This window comes from Tachyglossus aculeatus, unplaced genomic scaffold (assembly GCF_015852505.1).
Source record: "Tachyglossus aculeatus isolate mTacAcu1 unplaced genomic scaffold, mTacAcu1.pri scaffold_123_arrow_ctg1, whole genome shotgun sequence".
Classification (NCBI taxonomy): domain Eukaryota; kingdom Metazoa; phylum Chordata; class Mammalia; order Monotremata; family Tachyglossidae; genus Tachyglossus; species Tachyglossus aculeatus.
This window is the reverse complement of record NW_024044852.1, coordinates 1,032,720-1,048,321: the sequence shown is the minus strand read 5'-3', so window position 1 is coordinate 1,048,321 and position 15,602 is coordinate 1,032,720. Positions and strand designations below refer to the sequence as shown.

General features: G+C 47.0%; 1 pseudogene; it reads left to right on the top strand.

Annotated features, from left to right (window-relative positions):
- Positions 1-1,428: 1,428 nt before the first annotated feature.
- On the top strand, positions 1,429-2,295 carry LOC119922764 (annotated as a pseudogene).
- Positions 2,296-15,602: the final 13,307 nt, after the last annotated feature.

Sequence of the window (15,602 nt, the reverse complement as noted above, 5' to 3'; positions counted from 1 at the left end):
ATTCCTTGGAGTTTTCAGTGTTTGCAATCTGTCTTATTTGGTGAATGAAGGTGAATTATACCAGTGTGTGGTGTTTGAATTTTGATGGTCAGTTTATAGGTCTACTTTCCATAGGGGCAGGAGAGGAAGGGAGAGGTAATGTGAAAGGGTGATACAAAATCATATATGGGTCAGGAGAGTTTTCTGGATAAATGAGTGGGATCACTCATGGTTTCCTGTGACCAAGCCTGGGGCCGCGATCCAGGATGATAGCAGTTTAAGGAGTGAAATAACTGGAGGGGCAGAGAATTCTCCTCTTTAAAACTCCTCATTATGCCTAGACAGGAGAAAGCAACTGAATCAAGGTCTCTGTAGGGCAGAGTGTGGCTGTCATTTTTCTTTACTGAAGCAATGAAGCATCCAGTGGTGGGCCTTGGGAAAGGTAAGGGACTGCGGATAAAGATATGAAATGCCTTGTAAGAGGCTCATCTTCTTCTTCTTCAAATGCCATTGAGTTGTTTCTGACCCATAGCGGCTCCATGAACACACATGACACATTGTCTGTCCTAGCGCCATTCTTGAATGTGTATCCATAGAGTTTTCTTGGTAAAGATAGGGAAGTGCCTATCTTTACCACTGCCTTCTTCTATGCAGTAAAACCTTGAGTCTCTGCTGTTGTCTTTGATCAATGATTTGATCACTAGACCATCCGCCTTTAACACTTTCCCACGCTGCTGCTGTCTGGCACAAGTGAATCGGCTTTGTCTGATGCTTCAAATTAGACCTCTCCATTATGGGTAGCCCTAAATGGTATAGTTCCAAGCTTCATCAGCTGATGCAAACTCTCCTGCTACGATAAGGTGTGGATTAATAGGTTCAAGGAAGTCAATAATTGCCCATTTTGGGTAGCCCAGCCAGGGAAATGTTCCGAGACAGGACCAAGAGAGTCCTAGAATTCACCTCCAAATAAGAATAATACTTGAGGTGTTTGTTACCTGCTTACTATGTGCCAAGTGCAGGGGTAGATAGAACACAATCAGACCTAACACGGTCCCTGTTCCAAAAGGGGCTCACAGCCTAAGGAGTTGGGGGAACAGATATAATTGATGCCCAGATAAATTAATTGATTTTCTCAAGGTCACACGCAGCAGGCAAATAAATGGCAGAGCTGGGATTAGAACCCAGGTCTGATTCCAGGGCCCGTGTGCTTTCCATTAGGCCACTCTGCTTCTCCTTATCCTCAGTGCCCGAAAGCTACAATAACTGGGGGCGAATTTGTCTGAACCATGATGTAATTGCTCCATCATGGCTTTCTTCTGCCATATCTCCCCAAGCAGATCCTCCAGGCCTATGCTGAGGGGAAACCAAACCAGCGTCTCGGAATTCCTCCTCCTGGGACTCTCTGACCGGGCAGAGCAGCAGTAGCTCCTTTTCGTGCTGTTCCTCTCGATGTACCTGCTCGGGATCCTGGGAAGCCTGTTTGTCGTCCTGGCCATCGGCTCTGACCCGCACCTGCACACCCCCATGTACTTCTTCCTCGTCAACCTCTCCCTGGTCGACGTCTGCTTCCTGTCCACCACGGTCCCCAAGGTGCTGGCCAATGTCCAGACCCACAGCAAATCCATTTCCTAAGCTGACTGCCTGACACAAATGTATTTTTTCATCCTGTTTATAAGTCTGGACAATTTTCTCCTCACAGGGATGGCTTATGACCGTTACGTGGCCATATGCCACCCTCTGCACTACACCACCATCATGAGCCCACGACTCTGTGCCCAGACGATTGTGGTGTTCTGGAGCATCGGCAGTCTTGATGCCCTCTTACATATCTTAATGGTGGTTCGATTATCCTTTTGTGCAGGAAACGAAATCCATCACTTTTTCTGTGATCTTAACCAGGCCCTAAAGATTTCCTGTACTGACACCTTCTTCAATGTAGTCTTGGTGCATGTATTCTTAGTAATTTTAGCTGTTGTTCCCCTCACAGGTCTTCTTTTCTCTTACAGCCATATCATCTCTACCGTACTGAAAATCTCATCTGCCGGGGGAAGATATAAAGTTTTCTCCACCTGTGGCTCTCACCTGTCTGTGGTCTCCTTGTTTTATGGCACTGGTTTTGGGGTCTACTTCAGCCCCAGATCTACCCAAGCATCTCGGCAGGGCTCTATAGCATCTGTGATGTACATGGTGGTCACCCCCATGCTGAATCCCTTCATCTACAGCCTGAGGAACAAGGACATGAAACGGGCCCTGACAAATGTGTTCTGCAGGAAAACTCTTCTTATGAAGTTAGTGATCTCTCCTCCTGGATCTTAGGAAGTACCACAAGACTGTGAGCCCGTTGTGGGCAGGAGTCGTCTCTCTTGATTGCTCTTTTGTTCTTTCCAAGTGCTTAATACAGTGCTCTGTACACAGTGGGTGCTCAATAAATACATCTGAAGGAATGAATGTGGTGATTCAGCTTGCAAATTAGGCTCTTTAGTCAATCCTGGGCAAGACTGACAAGGAATGAAATCACCTTTGATGATAACAATTGTGGTATTTAAGTGCTTACTATGTGCCAAGTCATGTACTTAGCCTTGGTGTAGAAGCAAGATAATCAGGCTGGGCACAGTCCCTGTCCCACATGGGGCTCCCAGTCAAGTAGGAGGGAGAAAGGGTACTGAGTCCCCATTTAATGGCTGAAGAAACTGAGAAGCAAAGGGACTTGCCCAAAGTTACTCCACAGACGAGTGGCAGAACTGGGAATAGAACGTAGGTCTTCTGACTCTCAGGCCCGTGGTCTCCCCATTAGGGCATGCTGAACTGACATCATCCATGTCAGGGTACCATGGTCTAGTGGTAAGAATACAGGGTTTGGGGGTTAGAAGGCCTGGGTTATCTCACTGGCTGGCTGTGTGGCCTTGAGGGAGTCAACGTATCTCTCTGTCCCTCAGCTTCCTCATTTGCAAAATGGAGAGAATGATATCTGCTCATTCCTTCCTCACAGGGATGAGACTACGATGAGCTAATTAATGGGGCAAGTGCACTCTGATCCTTTTCTCCTGTCCCAGAGCAAACCTATGACCTACAACCTGCCAGCTGATCCAGGTTTCTCTGGGGATGTTTCTCTTCTGTTAGATGGGGGACCACAGAGCTGGGACCCCCAAGGTTCTTCTCAGCTACAGATTCCCATGTGCAAAGCTGAGACTAAAGGCTCATTTGGGGCCAACAAACACTTTCTAAATTTCTGACCTCATTAGTTTTCTTAGCCTATTTGTGCTTTTTTCATCCAATAGGAGATGTTCTGAACATGCTCATCATCCTCTAATAATAATAATAATAATAATAATAATAATGATAATGGTATTTGTTAAGCACTTACTATGTTCTAAGCGCTGAGCCACATCAGCCACAAATCAAATTGAGTGCTTGTATCTACAGGATAGCTGATTATATGTGTCAAGAAGACTCAAGAAATAAAATGAGTTGATAGTTTAAATTTTGTTTGATCTTGAACATTTACAAAGCATTAAAGTTTGAAACAGGAATCTGCATTCTTTAGGAAATCATTTATCATTCGTTCATTCAATCATAATTATTGAGCGCTTACTGTGTGCAGAGCACTTTACTATGGGCTTGGGAGAGTTCAGTACAACAATGAACAGACACATTCCCTGCTCACAAGGAGACGGGGAGACAGACATCAATATAAATAAATAAATTACAGATATATACATAAGTGCTGTTGGGCTGGGAGGGGGGACAAAAAGAGGAAGCAAGTCAGGGCTACACAGAAGGGAGTAGGAGAAGAGGAAAGGTGGGGGGTTTAATCTGGGAAGGCTTCTTTGGGGAGATGTGCCTTCAATAAGGCTTTGAAGTGAGGGAGAGTAATTTTCTATTGGATTTGAGGAGGGGAGGGCATTTCAGGCCAGAGGCAGGACCTTATCTTGAATTACCCCAGAATGTAAACTCCCCAAAGACATGTAGCCTGTCTTTTATTTCTACTGAATGTTCCAAAGGTCCAGTACAATGCTTTGCACAAATTAGCTCCCCAGTCCTCCCTATGTGCTTTACACATAGTACTATATATATAGTTATATATATGTATATATATGTAGTTATATATATGCGTTTATATATATATATCATTAAGTTTTATATAGATATATAACTATATAACTATATATATAGTTAGAAGCAGTGTGGCTCAGTAGAAAGAGCACGGGCTTTGAAGTCAGAGGTCATGGGTTCGAATCCTGACTCCACCACTTGTCAGCTGTATGACTTTGGGCAAGTCACTTAACTGCTCTGTGCCTCAGTTACCTCATCTGTAAAATGGGGTTGAAGACTTTGAGCCCTACGTGGGATAACCTGATCACCGTGTATCCCCCCAGCGCTTTGAACAGTGCTTTGCACATAGTAAGTGCTTAATAAATGCCATTAAAAAAAAGTGCCTGAAGAAAATACCACTAATGGTAAACATATATTTGGGAGTGTGACCTGGCCTGTGTGGTGCTGTCATGTTTTCTACAGTGATTGAAGCTGTTTTCACTTTTGTTTCCTTTTCTCATGATCCTTACCCAGGATCAGCTCTTCTACTCAGGAAGAGCCGTTCCTTTCTTGACTGCAGTGTGCTATGCTGATTTCAACTGCGACGCACCACTGTTTGATGCTTTGGTTTACTGTATTTTTCTCTCATTCAGGTTTCTTCTGTTCTCCCTATTTTCAGTTTCCTAATTTCATCTCATCCTATAGCAGCTGTTGAATATCTTAATGTCATCCATTCTTCTTACCTCCCCAGAGCAGCTGTCTTGAGGTGAGATTCAATGCTAGGACACTAACCTGGTTCTAGGACTTCATTATTGGTGGTCCTGTCTTGCCATTTAATGTTGAGTCTGGCCCACAAGTGAGGTTGCTGGAACTGCTCAAGGAGCTAGATGTGGTGCTTGTTTGGGGTCCGGTTCCCACAGCCATGGAGAAGGGTACGCTCCCTTGACCCCATGGCACCATTCAGTCATTGCTCCATCTCTCATCTACCATTTCTTTTCAAATCCAGGCTCTGCCAGTCGGCTGCGACGTGACCTCAGTCTTGTAGAAGGGGGCCGGGGGTGGGGGGGGAGGAGGGGCTTCTCGAGAGGGCTCGCTGTCTCTCCCCCGTCCCCCCCATTGCAGGGGCGAGGAGGGCTGGACCCTCACCCTACCACCGTAGGGTGATCTGGGCAAGGGAGTACCCCATCAGCCCAGTGGGGAACGCCATCCCAGCCTCAGTTTCCCCCCCGCCCCAAGGGGAACCCAGCCCCAGTAAAAGGGGAGTCCAGTTGACCATGCCCTATCAGTGAATCTGTCAGCGCTGCTACCGACAGGATGTCTGTCTCCTCCCCTCTAATAATCCTAATAATAATAATAATTATGGTATTTGTTAAGCACTTACTATGGGCCAGGCACCGTACTAAATGCTGGGGCGGATAGAGTGTGAGCTCATTGTCGGCAGGAATTGTCTGTTTTTATTGCTGCATTGTACTTTCCCAAGCACTTAGTACAGTGCTCTGCACACACTAAGCTCTCAGTAAATATGATTCAATGAATGAACAACGTCTGTATCAAACAAAAACTCCTCATGATTAACTTCATAGCTCTCCATCACCTTGCCCCTTCTTACCTCAACTGCGTTCTCTCCTTCTAACTTCTCATCCCACTCACTCTGCTCCTCCAGTGCTAACCTTTTCACTGTGCCTCAGTCTCGCCTGTCCCGCCGTTGACCTCTGGCCCATGTCCTACCTCTGGCCTGGAACGCCCTCCTCCTCAAATCTGCCAAAATATCACTCTTCCCCCCATCAAAGCCCTATTAAAGGCTCACATCCTCCAAAAGGCCTTCCCAGACGAAGCCCCCCTTTTCCTCAGCTCCCCTTCCCTTCTGCATCACCTTGCTCCCTCTGCTCTTCCCCCCATCCCCGCCCCACAGCACTTATGAATATACGTATATAGCTATAATCCTACTCATTTCTACCGATTCTTGTTTACTTGTTTTGATGTGTATATATGTACAATCCTATTTATTTATATTGATGCCTGTTTACTTTTATTGAAGTCTGTCTTTCCCCTTCTAGACTGTAAGCCCAGTGTGGGCAGGGATCATCTCTATTGCTGAATTGTACTTTCCAAGAGCTTAGTACAGTGCTGTGCACACAGTATGTGCTCAATAAATATGATTGATTGATTGAATGAATGAATGAATTAATTAATTAACTAATGACAGTCTCTCAAAGAATGTGCTGACTTTCCTGATTTGAATTTCTAATCCTGATCTATTGCTTCATCCCTGGCCAATGTCCTGAAAAGTAATATAATTATGTGACAGCATTTGTCTCTGTGTTAGCAATACGGATATTTGTTTCTATATAGGCCTTCTCTGGGCAGGCTGAAACATTAACTCAATCTTCTTAAGTCTTATTAGGTCAGTAACACCTAGCTGATTTGATGAAGTAATTTTCAATTTTCCGCATGTCTTCTTGGGTGTGGGCCTCTATGGTGCAATCATTTTCATTCAGTAATTCTTGAATGACTACTTCTAGGACTTGGGATGATGCTTGAAGTCTGTTGACTTGGAAAATGCTCCCAGATCTCTTGTGCATCTTCCATCATGGCTGCATGGAATAAATTGAACAGGAGCAGGTCCACTGTGCATCCCTGCGGTACCCCATTGGTGATAGGGAATGGACCAGATGTGGAAATCCCTAGCTCTGGCACAGCCATCCAGGCCTCCAGGAGGAAGTTTCAGATTTTAATGAATTTTTCGGGGCAGCCAAATTTATTAAGCAATTTCCAGAGTCCAGAACTACTGATGGGCTCAAATGGGCTCTCATAAGGCCTAGGAAATCTATATGGAGGTCTTGGTACTGACCTTTTCATTTTCCCTGAATCTGCCATGCTGCTAAGATCATGTCTGCTGTGCCACACTGTGATCTGAAACCAGGAACATTCACTGGGCAATATTCTTCCTGCTAGGATCTTGTTGGCTCAGTGGAGAGAATTGAGGTGCCTTGATAATTTCCGCCTGAAATTTCATCTTCCTTTTGGAAGGCTAGCAGCATGGCCTAGTGGGAAGAATATGGGCCTGAGAGTCAGAGGATCTGGGTTCCAATCCCAGCTCTGCTACTTGTCTGCTGTGTGACTTTGGGTAAGTCATTTCACTTCTCTGTGCTTCAGTTACATCATCTGTAAAATGGGAATTAAATTCTCCTCCCTATGACTTAGACTGTGAGCACCATAAGGGACAGGGACTGTGTTCAACCTCGTATCAACCCCAGTGCTTAGTATGGTGCCTGGCATCATACTGTCTCCCCCTTTTAGACTGTGAGCCCACTGTTGGGTAGGGACTGTCTCTATATGTTACCAAATTGTACTTCCCAAGCGCTTAGTACAGTGCTCTGCCCACAGTAAGTGCTCAATAAATACGACTGATGATGATGATGATGATGGCACACAGTAAGCCCTTAACAAGTACTATATTTTAAAAAAAGATGGTGATGATGGAGGCAACTTTGAGATCCTATGCTATTTCCTCTGTGTCCCATATGTTGAGGAAAAGCTAAAGTAAGCGTTTTAACGGTGTGGCCTCCATGCTTGTAGATCTCGGTGGTTATGTCATTAGGTCCAACTACTGTGGAAACTACCTCAATAAATGCCATGTCTTAGCCTGTTGGCATGTCTTTTCATACCTAGCCCATGTCTTATCTCTGGCCTGGAAAGCCCTCCCTCCTCAGCTCTGACAGATAATTACTCTTCACTCACCCCGCTCCGGCCAAAACCTTACTGAAGGCACATCTCCTTCAAGAGGCCTTCCCAGACTAAACCCCACTTTTCCTCTTCTCCCACTCCCTTCTGCATCGCCCTGACTTGCTCCCTTTACTCGTCCCCCCTCTCAGCCCCATGGCACTTGGGTTCGTATTCATAATTTCATTTATTTGTACTGCTGTCTGCCTCCCCCACTGTAGACTGTGAGCCTGTTGTGGACAGGGAATGTGACTGTCTATTACTGTATTGTACTCCCCAATAGCTTAGTATAGTGCTCTGCTCATGGTAAGCACTCAATAAATACGATTGAATAAAAGAATGAATTTGCAGGATCACATCTTCGGTAATAGAAGGCTACATTCAGGAGACTGTTGAGTTGTTGTTGCCATGGCTTCAGAATCTTCTTCTTGACTGTGATAATGTTGGGGCCATCTTCCCTCCTCAGGAGTGTTGGAATGGCATGTTCAAGGCCACATAACATCCTTAACAATATAATAATAATAATGATAGTATTTGTTAGGTGCTTACTATGTGCCAAGCACTGTTCTAAGCACTGGGGTAGATACAAAGCAATCAGGTTGTCCCACGTGGGTATCACAGTCTTAATCCCCATTTTACAGATGAGGTAACTGAGGCACAGAGAAGTTAAGTGACTTGCCCAAGGTCACACAGCAGACGGCTCATACTCTGTCCTAATCCTCCTCGACCTCTCAGCTGCCTTCGACACTGTGGACCACCCCCTTCTCCTCAACACGCTATCTGACCTTGGCTTCACAGACTCTATCCTTTCCTGGTTCTCCTCTTATCTCTCCGGTCGTTCATTCTCAGTCTCTTTTGCAGGCTCCTCCTCCCCCTCCCATCCCCTTACTGTGGGGGTTCCCCAAGGGTCAGTGCTTGGTCGCCTTCTGTTCTCGATCTACACGCACTCCCTTGGTGACCTCATTCGCTCCCACAGCTTCAACTATCATCTCTACGCTGATGACACCCAGATCTACATCTCTGCCCCTGCTCTCTCTCCCTCCCTCCAGGCTCGCATCTCCTCCTGCCTTCAGGACATCTCCATCTGGATGTCTGCCCGCCACCTAAAACTCAACATGTCGAAGACTGAACTCCTTGTCTTCCCTTCCAAACCCTGCCCTCTCCCTGATTTTCCCATCTCTGTTGACGGCACTACCATCCTTCCCGTCTCACAAGCCCGCAACCTTGGTGTCATCCTCGACTCCGCTCTCTCATTCACCCCTCACATCCAAGCCGTCACCAAAACCTGCCGGTCTCAGCTCCGCAACATTGCCAAGATCCGTCCTTTCCTCTCCATCCAAACTGCTACCCTGCTCGTTCAAGCTCTTATCCTATCCCTTCTGGACTACTGCATCAGCCTTCTCTCTGATCTCCCATCCTCGTGTCTCTCCCCACTTCAATCCATACTTCATGCTGCTGCCTGGATTGTCTTTGTCCAGAAACACTCTGGGCATGTCACTCCCCTCCTCAAAAATCTCCAGTGCCTACCAATCAATCTGCTCATCAGGCAGAAAATCCTCACCCTGGGCTTCAAGGTTCTCCATCACCTTGCCCCCTCCTACCTCACCTCCCTTCTCTCCTTCTACAGCCCAGCCCGCACCCTCCACTCCTCTGCCGCTAATCTCCTCACCGTACCTCGTTCTCGCCTGTCCCGCCATCGACCCCCGGCCCACGTCATCCCCCGGGCCTGGAATGCCCTCCCTCTGCCCATCTGCCAAGCTAGCTCTCTTCCTCCCTTCAAGGCCCTACTGAGAGCTCACCTACTCCAGGAGGCCTTCCCAGACTGAGCCCCTTCCTTCCTCTCCCCCTCGTCCCCCTCTCCATCCCCCCCATCTTACCTCCTTCCCTTCCCCACAGCACCTGTATATATGTATATATGTTTGTACATATTCATTACCCTATTTATTTATTTTACTTGTACATATCTATTCTATTTATTTTATTTTGTTAGTATGTTTGGTTTTGTTCTCTGTCTCCCCCTTTTAGACTGTGAGCCCACTGTTGGGTAGGGACTGTCTCTATATGTTGCCAACTTGTACTTCCCAAGCGCTTAGTACAGTGCTCTGCACACAGTAAGTGCTCAATAAATACAATTGATGATGATGATGATGACAAGTGGAGGAGCCGGGATTAGAACCCACGACCTCTGATTCCCAAGCCCGGGCTTTTTCCACTGAGCCATGCTGCTTGTGTCTGGAGTGAAGGTGGTGCCCAGTTAGTGGAGAATGGCACATTACCAGGCTCGCATTCCCCTCCCTGCAGCCGAGCCAGCCATGAATGTGCTCTCAGGGCCAGTCTCTAAGATGCCGGGGAAGGCAGGGCTCCAGCAGGAACAGCTCCCAAGATGCAGAGAATGGGCCTTGTGCCAACAAGTTGCCCAAGATAGGGTGCTCCTCCCTGACCCTCCTGCCTGCTGGGCTCCCTCGGTGGGAGGGTGGGGAGGCAGTTATGACACAAGAATTATTTCCACTCCAGAAGTCCCAGCTGCTCAGCCAACTCCTCCCCACTACCACGTGGGGCCTGGAAGCAGAGGCTGGGCTCTGTCAGTGGTTGGGAAAAGGAAGACCTGGAGAGAGAATGGAGCAGGGAGTTGCAGGCGAGGGTCTGATTGCTAATTTCCACTGCCCTGCTGCTCAAACTTCCACTTCTCTCCCTGTATACACAAACTCTCAGACTCTCTCTCTCTCTTGCTCACTCACTGTCTCTCGCTCTCCTTCATTGAGAGTAGTTCTTTCACCACCTGTACAACCAGCTAGAGGAGTTCCTTTACTCTGGGGATGCAGCTGGTGGCCTCTCCTTCAAAAAAAGAAAGAAAGAGCTTAGTAGACGAGGCCGAATGAATGTATTTCAATCAATCAATAGTACTTATTCATTCATTCATTCATTCAATCATATTTATTGAGTGCTTACTGTGTGCAGAGCACTGTACTAAGCGCTTGGAAAGTACAATATGGCAACAGATAGAAACAATCCCTACCCAACAATGGGCTCACAGTCTAGAAGGGGGCGACAGACAACATAACAAAACAAGTAGACAGGCATCAATACCATCAAAATAGATAAATAGAATTACAGATATATACACATCATTAGTGGGGTTGAGGAGAGGGTGACTCTCAAGTGCTTAGAGGGTGTGGTGACTATTAAGTTCTCAGTTGTTACAGAACCAAGTGCATAGGCGATGCAGAGGGGAGGGTGAGTAGGAGAAATGAGGGCTTAGGAAAGGCCTCGTGGAGGAGTTGGGATAGGGAAATCAGCTAGTGGGGAACCTTGAAGACACAAATCTGATCTCCCTCATTGTTTCATCTTCCCTTCCCTTCATCTGGACCAAATAATAATAATAATAATAATAATAATAATAATAATAATAATAATAATAATAATTGTGGTATTTGTTAATCTGTTACTGGGTGCCAGTCACTGTACTAAGAGCTAGGGTAGAAATAATATAATTGGGTTGGACCTTATATCTACCTGTCTCAGTCCCTGTCCCACATAGGACTCACCGTCTTATAGGCTCACAGACCCGGCACAATTACCCAGTGGTCACACACCTGGATTGGTCTCAGAGCCTGTATTGCAAGGAGTGGAGTTTTTATGATTTTGTCTACCGAATTTTACGATTTTGAGTCCCTTCCCTCCCCCACCAGCCCTGGGGAGAAGCTGACCTTCTCAACATCATAAATGTTGAGAAAGTTGGGGATCTTGTTTACAAGAGATTTCAACACCTCCGACTGAGGTCTTAATTAAGTCTGAAACGTCTCCGCCAGCAGAGCCTGGGGGTTTGTCTCTAACAAGGAGCCTGGGGAGTCACAGGCCGGGGGACCCAGGGGCCCAGAGACTCTTGCAAATAGTCCTGCCATGAGTCCCGCTCCCACCCACACTGACCCTTGCAGGTGAGGGTGCACCGCTCCTGCCCAGAGCCCTGCAGCCCCATGACTCTGGTCCCCTTCATGCTCAGGCTGCTGTCCAGAGGAGGCGATGGACGACTGAGGGGCCTGAACCCACGGGGACAGAGCCCCGGACCAGCACTGCCCTTCCAGGTTAGAACCGTCCACCGGGGGACTGACCACCCAACTAGATCCAACTGCCCATGGATAAATTCTCCACAGCAAACTTTAGCCCAGGTTTGTCTCATTTGGGGTGCCCTCTGATTAGAATTTCCTTTACAGAAATTGGATAGATGATCATCAAATGTACATTCCTGACCCCCAAGGCGACCCCAAGACAGTTTGCTACAAGTAAGACAAGCTGTTCTTTTGTTTGCCCTCACAACTCACACCTTGTCCCACTTTCTGGAACATTCTGGAAAGCAGCATTAGGAGAAGCAGAATGGCTCAGTGGAAAGAGCCTGGGCTTTGGAGTCAGAGCTCATGGGTTAAAATCCCGGCTCCGCCAGTTGTCAGCTGGGTGACTTTGTGCAAGTCACTTCACTTCTCTGGGCCTCAGTTCCCTCATCTGCCAAATGGGGATGAAGACTGTGAGCCCCCCGTGGGACAACCTGACCACCTTGTAAACTCCCCAGCGCTTAGAACAGTGCTTTGCACAAAGTAAGCGCTTAGTAAATGCCATTATTATTATTGTTATTCCCAATACCTATGCTGAATGAACAGATGAGTGAGTTTTCACTCGAGTTAGAAGCAGCTCTAGAGACGCATCATCGTCTAGTGGATAGAGCCCAGACCTGAAAGTCGAAGGGACTGTGGTTCTAAACCCGGCCATGCCACTTGTCTGCTGTGTGACTTTGGGCAAGTCACTACACCTCTCTGGGCCTCAGTTACCTCATCTGTAAAAATGGGGATTAAGGCCGTGAGCCCACTGTGGGATGTGGACTGTGCCCAACCTGATTAGCTTGTATCTATCCCAGCACTTGGTACAGTGCCTGGCACATAATGAATAATAATAATGGTATTTGTTAAGCGCTTACTATGTGCAAAGCACATCTGTAAAATGAGGATTAAGACAGTGAGCCCCACTTGGGACAACCAATTGCATTGTATCTACTCTAGCGTTTAGAACAGTGTTTGGCACATAGCAAGCACTTAACAAATGCCATTTTTATTATTTTTATTATTATTATTATTCTTTTTCTGCCCCTCCTAAGTTCTGCCACCAAGTTTCCCTCTTATACCCACTGGCCATGCTGAAAATGAAAAATGGGTGCTCCTGGCGGTGGCGATGTGGGAGCAGCAACAAAACACTCTGCTGAAAATTTTGCATATGATCTTATTATGTTAAGCATGCATGGCATGCTGTGATAGTGCCATGCAGAACATGAGGAGGTGAAGGGGTTATGTCCTCACTTAAGTGTGGCTGAATGCATAAAGCCGGTACTGTCTGTCTCTGAGTGTTTCTGTGCAAGCAATCTGCAAAGTTGGCTTTGGCGTGTATGGGAGTTGGAGGACGATCCTCAGACAGGTCAAAAAAGACCTCACACACTGCAGTCACCAGGGGAGCTCTGGCAGATAGTCAGCCTGATTTGACTGCCAGATCATATTGCCTGAGGCTGCAGTGATAACCACTGGCCTTCAAAGGATGCTATGTGGACAACTGGCCGATTCTTCCTCTACAGAGAGGGGTCCCAGATCTGGACTGTTCCTCAGCCCACGCAGCAGAGGGTTGGGGCATTATTGGGAGGAGAGCCAGCCTGGGAGACACCTTCACTGAGAGAGAGAAAGAGCTGTCCAGGGGGACTGACAACATCCTGGCCCCCAGCGGGGCTTTGGCTCCAGTAGGGGAGGAGGAGGATTCTGTCCCCAGTGAAATTTCATCACTCTCCACCAGTCAGCAAAGGTCTGGGACATCTCCCTCGACAGAGCCCAGAGGGGCCGGGGACCAGGCACGGAGTGTTTGTCTTTAACAAGGAGCTCAGGGAGCTGCAGGCCAGGGGTTCCAGCCTCCTAGAGATGCCTGCAAATAAATACTCTCCCAGCCGCACTGCTCCTGTGGGTGAGAATGCAGCGTTTTTGCCCAGCGCCCAGCAGCCCCCGATTACGCATCCACACTCAGCCACATCGATTGTTCCAGGATGACTATTGTCCCAACAAGGCAAGTTCCTCATACTGACCTCTGTTCCATGTGTCCTTGCAATGCCCACTGACATAAAGTTTGTACTTTAGTAGTACAGCAGAGACAGACTTTGAATTCAGTCTGCAACTGGAAAAGTAATTTCCCTTCCTCCAAACCCTACACCCAAAGTTCTCTGGCCTTCGCCAAGCATTTTCCAATCTTTGTACATCATTCCCGGGTTTGACAGGGAAGTGTGTCCAGGCTTCGTCAGAAGGTTCAGGAATCTCAAACTTCATTACTTGTTGCAATCACTCAATCAGTGGTATTTACTGAGGGCTCACTGTGTGTAGAGCACTGTATGAGGCAATTGGGAGAGTACAATACAATGGAATTGCTAGGCATATTCCCAGCCCACAAGGAACTTGCACATAGTAAGTTGCTCTGCACATAGTAAGCGCTCAATAAATACGATTGATGATGAAGGAACTTACAGACTAGAGGAGAAGATAGGGGAAGTGGCAGAGTATAAGGTGTATACGTTTATACAGAGTGTCAGTGATATGGAGGTGGAGTGAAAATAAAAGTGCTTAAGAGTACAGACCCAAGTGTATAGGGGAAATGAGGCTTAGTCAGGGAAGGCCTCCTGGAAGAGATGTGATTTTATTAAGGCTGTGAAGGTGGGGAGAGTGATGCTCTATCAGACATGAAGCGGTGGGAGTCCCAGACCACAAGGAGGAGGTGGGTGAGAGGTTGAGTGGTGAGACAGATGAGATCAAGGTACAGAGAGTAGGTTGGTGTTAGAGGAGCCAAGTGTGCGGGCTGGGTTAGAGTATGTGTTCAGTCCAGCATTAGTTATGGTCTAAAATACTGAAGGAGCCCAAATTTTTGTGTTAATTTGTCTACAAGTGTCCCATTCCTGTGAGTTTTCAGTGTGTGCTATCTAGCTTATTTGGTGAATGAAGGTGAAGTATACCAGTGTGCGGTATTTGAATTTTGATGGTCACTTTATAGGTCTACTTTCCACAGGGGCAGGAGAAAAAGGGAGAGGTAATGTGAAAGGGTGATACAAAATATAGAGGTCAGGAGAGTTTGCTGGATAAATGAGTGGGATCACTCGGTTTCCTGTGACCAAGCCTGGGGCCGTGATCCTGGATGAGAGCAGTTTAAGGAGTAAAATAACTGGAGGGGCAGAGAATTCTCCTCGTTAAACCTCCTCCTATTTCTCTCCCCTCCACCCCGAGCAGAGAAATGCTGTCTTTTCCAGGAACCCTGAAATGCCTTTGCTGCTGGAGTGAGGGCTAAAGAAGCAAGGATCACTAAGCCTAGAAAGGAGATGGCAACTGAATCATCTGTGAAGGGCAGAGTGTGGCTGTCATTTGTGTTTACTGAAGCAATCGTGCATACAGTGGTGGGCTTTGGGAAAGATAAGGGACTGAGGATAGAGATATGAAAAGCCTTCTAAGAGGCTCATCTTCTTCAAAGGCCGTTGAGTTGTTTCTGACCCATAGCGACTCCATGAACACATATGACACATCTTCTGTCCTAGGGTCATTCTGCTTATCTTTACCACCACCTCCTTCTATGTAGTAAAAACTTGAGTCTCTGCTGTTGTCTTTGATCAATGGTTTGATCACTAGACCATCCTCCTTTAACTCTTTCCCATGCTGCTGTTGCCCAGCACAAGTGAATTGGCTTTGTCTGACGCTTCGATTTACACCCCTCCATTATGGGTAGCCCTAAATGGTATAGTTCCAAGCTTCATCAGCTTATGCAAACTCTCCTGCTACGATAAGGTGTCAATTCATAGGTTCAAGGAAGTC